Raw genomic sequence first — 7,107 nt, forward strand, 5'->3', positions numbered from 1 at the left:
CGGGACATATTTTAGCACGATAATTTCCTAGAGAAGAAAGTGATTATATAAATGTACAAAAAATAATCGCTACAAAACATATTGTAATTTGAAGCAAACTAATTTTGGAATTGCTTGTGTAATGAAAGCTAGCTAGTATAAGGGGAAACAATTTGAGTTATCAATTGTCATGAGTGGAGAATAATTCATAATTATTTAAGAAAAATTACGAGAAAAGTCATACATATCAAAAGAAAAAGTACTCGTTATGAAAAGAATTTTTTTTTAAATTCTTCTAAATAATATCAATAAATGTCTCTGAAAGCGGAAATAAACTATTTATAGACTTAAATGGCATCATACATGGAAAAGGAATTAAAGACCACAATAAAAATAATTACAAAAATAGCTAAAACTACAATGATCGAAAAAGGCCTGAAACGGTAGAATTTGGGCTACGGCCTCCGAAGCCCATACATCATGGCAAAGTCACGTGTCTTGTATATCCCGCCATTCCACTCTAAAAATCTTACACAAGATTGTGACATTATTGAAACTAGTTTTAGCCCCCGTGCGATGCACGACGAAATATTTTATTATCATACTATTTTAAATTGTTAATTGATTAACACAAGATCAAGTTTTGATTCCGAAAACAAATTGGTAGTATTGCAAGTTTTAAAATTGGACGATAGCTTTTCAAACCTCAAAAAGGTTTTAAAATTGTATTTTGAAGTATAAAAGCGCCGACGCAGAATAATATTGTCACAAAATTGTGTGTAATCTTTTTTGTATTCTGTATCCATTTAAATTAGTACTATACTTTATTATAGTCGAGCTTCATTACATTGCAATATAGTGACCCTAATACTCTAAAAACCCAAACCTTGAAACCTAAATCTTAAACCCTTAACGTTAAAATATAATCATCATGACCAACAAATGAGCCAAATATAAATAAAATCCTCCCTCCGTCCCAGTTCAACTTTACTTTGTTAATCACTTTAAAACAAACTTTAATAATAGAAAAAAATAAAAAGAATATCATAACTTCATGTTAAACAATATGAAGAGATTGGAAAATATGAAGGGAGTGAAAAACGTGATGAAAAAAATATGTGAGTGGATAAATTACCAAATATCATATATTTATAGTCCAAAAAATAGAAGATAACTCCTCAAAACTTTTTCACTCTCTACACCTATTATTTAAAATTTTAAAACCTTTTAATTTCCAAAAATTAAAAACTAAGCGTTATTTAAATGTTATCAAATTTCTCAAGGCAAAAGTATACCTGCAAAAATAAGTGAAGATTTTACAAAATAGTTGCCCACATATATTTTTTAATTGTTTGCAATAATATAATGAATAGAATAAAATATAATAATAAAAAGGAAAGATAAGAAACTAAAATACGATAAGCATCAAAAGTAAAATAACATAATTAAAAAAATAAATTAGATTAAATAACTGGGAGATAAAGATAATACTCCACATGACGGACAGAAGCATCTTTACTGAAATAGTATTTTTTTGATTAATAGAATTGATATTTATAGAAGATTTGATAGTAACTCAATGGTATAGTATTATTTATTGTAAATTAAATTAATAATAAATATCATTTATATCTTGTGACCTTTCAAATTATTCAAGTGGAAGTGAAGAGACAAAACACATTTTTTTTTAATTATATTTGACCGCTTGTAGCTGCACACTACGCACCTTTGTGAGAAAGTTTTTATTCTTAAATGTCTAGATTGTAGTATTTAAATCATATATTTAAGTTTAAATGATAATTTCATAAATACTCCCAAAACTCCCCCTTTATATATGTATAGATAGATAAATAACTTCACATTTATTTCAACAAATAACCTCACATTTAGCATAATTTTAAAATGACCTGATTTTCAATCATAAGTGAAACAATAGCAATTTGTAATTTATGCATATTGTTATACCTAACTTTTATTAGAATTTGTTATGTACATTTAATTCGTAATTAAGATGCGAAAAACTGAAAAGAAACTTTTAACTTTATGCATAAAAATCGAAACAAAAGTTATGGCATAATTTTAAAATTATTATAATGAAATTCATGTTATTTCTTCCAAAATTCATTCTATATGCATATAAACATCCGATTCATAATTAAGATGGGTTATACGTTTATAAATAGAAAAATTGTGAGTCATTTATTTATATAATTAACTTTTTGTAAATTGGTATACTTTATACATATTGATGTACCCAACATTTATTAGAATTTTATACATACATTCAATTCATAATTAAGATGAGAAAAGGTGAAACAATACTTTTAACTTTATGCATTAAAAGTGAAACTTAAATTATGGCATAATTTTAAAATTGTTATGATGTAATTCATGGAATTCATCCTATTTCTTCCCAAACTAATCTTCTACATATATAAAAACTCAATTCATAATTAAGGATGAATTATAGGCTTATAAATAGCAAAAGGCACTATTCAGTTAGCAAAGACAATTGCGATTAAATAAACAACGTATTACTACTAATATTTAAAACCCTAATGCGCCGTAGTTGGTTAGGACTATGCCACCGTTGCTAGCCAGCTGTTGACCGCAACGTCGCCAGCAGACGACTCCATTCTCTTCTTCCTTTGAAAATTAAATCCTAAACCCTTAACTTTAAAATATACTCATCACCAACAAATGGAAAAAATAAACAATTAATGGTTTTAGATAAATAACTAAAAAACGTAATAAGATAAGAAACAACACTTATACCACACGGTCGTGGAAAACACATTCCAAGGAGATTACATTGGATTTCTCTCCATGTTTCATGAATTCACAAACACGCACGCATCAGACTCGTATGGATGATGAAGTATTGCTAGGTTGTAGACGGGCATCAGACTCGAATGGATGACGAAGTATTGCTAGGTTGTAGACGGTTTAGGAAAGTGAATTCCATAATTTTTAAAAATTATAATGCAATAAGGGAAGACAATAAAAAAGTGAATTGTAATCTTACACATGCTACAAATTTATAGACGTAGAGTATTGAGAAGTCGTCCTATTTTGGGAGTTACAAATATCAAAGAATTATCATTCGCATGACTTATGAAATTATTATTATATTATTATTATATTATATTATTATTATTATTATTATAATAAATGTACAGTCATGAACATTATTGAAAAAAAACGTATATAGTGGTCTTTGAATGAATGCCATTAATTTACAATTGCCAACTCATTGATTAGGATATGTATTAGTATTTTTGAATCGTAATATAATTCACAACTGTCAAGAGAGTGGATAATACAATTATAGGACGACTCCATTCTCTTCTTCCTTTGAAAACTAAATCCTAAACCCTTAACTTTAAAATATACTCATCACCAACAAATGGAAAAAATAAACAATTAATGGTTTTAGATAAATAACTAAAAAACGTAATAAGATAAGAAACAATACTTATACCACACGGTCGTGGAAAACACATTCCAAGGAGATTACATTGGATTTCTCTCCATGTTTCATGAATTCACAAACACGCACGCATCAGACTCGAATGGATGACGAAGTATTGCTAGGTTGTAGACGGGCATCAGACTCGAATGGATGACGAAGTATTGCTAGGTTGTAGACGGTTTAGGAAAGTGAATTCCATAATTTTTAAAAATTAGAATGCAATAAGGGAAGACAATAAAAAAGTGAATTGTAATCTTACACATGCTACAAATTTATAGACGTAGAGTATTGAGAAGTCGTCCTATTTTGGGAGTTACAAATATCAAAGAATTATCATTCGCATGACTTATGAAATTATTATTATATTATTATTATATTATATTATTATTATTATTATAATAAATGTACCGTCATGAACATTATTGAAAAAAAACGTATATAGTGGTCTTTGAATGAATGCCATTAATTTACAATTGCCAACTCATTGATTAGGTTATGTATTAATATTTTTGAATAGTAATATAATTCATAACTGTCAAGAGAGTGTATAATACAATTATAGTATTTGTAACTGTCAAGAGAGTGGATAATTATGACAATAATTCATAATCAATTTTTATATTTGAAGATAGAAACTGCCGCATGAATTAAAATTGTGCGTACTATACATATATAAAAGTTGAGTTTTGGGACATTTTGAATAATAATTTTGTATAAGGGAGGTAAATGCAATTAATAAAAACGATTAAATTATCTTTCACTAAAATTCATAAAATTTCATAATCAATTTTTGAATCGTAATATAATTCATAATTGTCAAGAGAGTGGATAATACAATTATAGTATTTGTAACTGTCAAGAGAGTGGATAATTATGACAATAATTCATAATCAATTTTTATATTTGAAGATAGAAACTGCCGCATGAATTAAAATTGTGCGTACCGAAATTTTATGAATTTTAGTGAAAGATAATTTAATTATTTTTATTAATTGCATTTACCTCCCTTATATAAAATTATTATTCAAAATGTCCCAAAACTCAACTTTTATATATGTATAGATATTATAAAAATTGGATCAAATTTAATTTGCAAACAAGATTCAAAATTTTGTATTTAAATCGCAATTATCTCTGATACACTTAACCTAGAAAACCTGATAACTAAACTAGTTCACACATAATTATAACCGGTAAAATAAGAATATTCAAACATAAATATTAATCTCAATAATTCGATTATTTCAGTGTTAGGTCTCATGTTTCAATCTTATGAAATTTTTTCACATATAACTTGTTCAATTTTATTACTAAAAAAAAGAGGCAACGCTGAAATTGTGGGGGTAGAAGCGAAGACCTGCACAACTTATGCCGACACCTCCACACATCACCACTGTTCTCACTAATAAAAACAAAAATTGGTGACTTCAATTTTTGAATTTGGGGATATCATCACCGTCACTCACTACTCACTATATATGCAGTATAGACTATAGTGGGGTTGAATAACAAAAGTAGAGAAAGTGTAAGAAACAAAAATTAAAATAGTGAGAATTTGTAGGAGATGAATGCATTAAATGATAGGGGTGAAGCATCAGCAGCAGCTTCAGCAATTGATGACACAATGAGAAGGCCAGTTTAATTTGTCAGCCTTTCTTGTCTGTAACACACTCAGATGCCTTCTATTTCACTTTTCCACATCATTTCTTTCATATCATTTCCTGTGCCTCTACCTCTCTATCAATCTCCCCAACAACTATTCCTATTTCCACATTCATCACTACTAATTTATTGTGATTAACATCTCTCTCTCCACAGCATCTTCAGACCCCAAATGTGATAAGATGTGCTTAATACTGGTTACCCACTGTCCATTTATATAAGACAAAGGAGTCTATAGTGTATGTAAGTTGGCCAAGCCGTACAGAGTGGTAATGCCGGAGGCCAAAGATCCTAGGTTCGAGTCCACCTGGCACAACCTTTAAATTTATATTCGGTTGCCCATAAAAAAAGATAAATAATACTAAGCTAGAAAACAACACTACATACTCCATATATGTTTGAATATATATGTGTAGGGCTATTCATGTTAAATGGAGTAAAATACTCATGCAAAATGCAATTGACTTTCACAGTATAAATATGCAGTATATTCAATCACATTATTATTATACTTTCTATATCCCACTGGACAATTGTTCAAGTAAACTCTACCCTCCTGACCTACTTTTTTGAAAAATCCCATCAATTCTTATCATTCAAATCATATCAAGTTGTTTTTTCTTTCTTTTTTCCTTGTTTATATATTTTAAAAAAGAAAACCTATAATAAAGGATGAATATTTTTTTCATCCTATTCATGAATGACAGTGATTTGAGATGGCAAGGTTATCACATCAGTATATAGTAATTATGCTTATCAACACGCTAAGAATCATTCATACATGTTTTTCCTAAATCATTCATCACCTTCACACACACATGAGAAACCAGCATTGTGAAAATTGTAAATTAATTAATGTTCTAATTTATGGAAAGGTACTACGAAATTTGATGAGGCACGATTAGAAAATCTTGATGGCCTATCCCTTAAACTATCAATTAATTCATAAGGAGTATTTTTTTTGTTTAAAATTTGCTAAAGATTGATTCTTAGTTGAAAAGGAAAAAAATGAAATACATGGAGACGTGGCCTAAATAGATCTTGAATCTTAGTTGAAAACTCAAACTCTGTTATAAGAAAAAAAAAGTTGGGCACTAACAAATCAAAGACTTAAATTAGGCAGCTATAGAGGATTGCTAATTTTAGCAGCAAAACGAATATGAAACCCTAAATCAACTGTGAGAAAATAAAGGTAACAGAAATGAACATGAGCAACCGGCGATAAATGGCAATGATTAATTTCGAAGTTGGTATGTAGCGCATGAGATAGAAAATGGTATGGTAAAAAAGGAGATCTGATGGATAGTTCACACATAGTGATAAACCGGCAGAGAAAAAGTTAAGAAACAAAACAAAAACCCATTTTACAAGTGTTAGAAAAGAGAAAGAAAATAGATGGAAGTAATGATGAAGAAATAATACTCCACATTAGTAGCTGTAGGGGTGCAGGGTGTACTTTTCTTCTTTCAAAGCTCAAGTCAACTTTCATAATCATCACACCAATCTTCTCTTGCGTGCCTAAACAACCTCAAACCAATTGCAAAACCCAACAAAAATAAATAAATGCACACAAACAGACACACACACCCAATTAAAAAAAATACTAATACCAGTATAGCCGGCCGGCAACAAGGGTGGACTACAATTTCAAGGAAGCTAGAAATTGGGGGGAATGAAGCCTGGTCCGACGCCTAACATACGATCCGAGATACCGATATAGTAATAACCGATACAAATGTATGCATAAAGATGCATATGTGTGGGGATAGATCTTGTTATGGGCCTCGAGCCAAACAACATTCCCCTCAAAAAGTAAGCTTCCTATCTTGGATGAGAATTAGGGTTTTCACTAATTGGCAGAGGGAATGATATGAAGATAGAGAGAGAGTGTGAATTGCAGTAGAAGTGTGAGGATGAAGAGTGGGAGAGAGGGGAGTGGTAAATAAAGGGGTTGGGAAAGGGGAGAGAGAGAAAGGGTGTGTAAAAAAGGACAA

General features: G+C 29.7%; 1 long non-coding RNA gene across 1 annotated transcript; it reads right to left on the minus strand.

The window, feature by feature from the left end:
• Positions 1–4,729: 4,729 nt before the first annotated feature.
• LOC121771142 lies at positions 4,730–7,107 on the minus strand. Its single transcript, XR_006043944.1, has 2 exons — positions 6,724–7,107; positions 4,730–6,631 (listed from the first exon to the last, which is right to left on the minus strand). It is a non-coding gene; the product is annotated as an uncharacterized LOC121771142 (long non-coding RNA).

This window comes from Salvia splendens, chromosome 16 (assembly GCF_004379255.2).
Source record: "Salvia splendens isolate huo1 chromosome 16, SspV2, whole genome shotgun sequence".
Taxonomy (NCBI): Eukaryota; Viridiplantae; Streptophyta; class Magnoliopsida; order Lamiales; family Lamiaceae; genus Salvia; species Salvia splendens.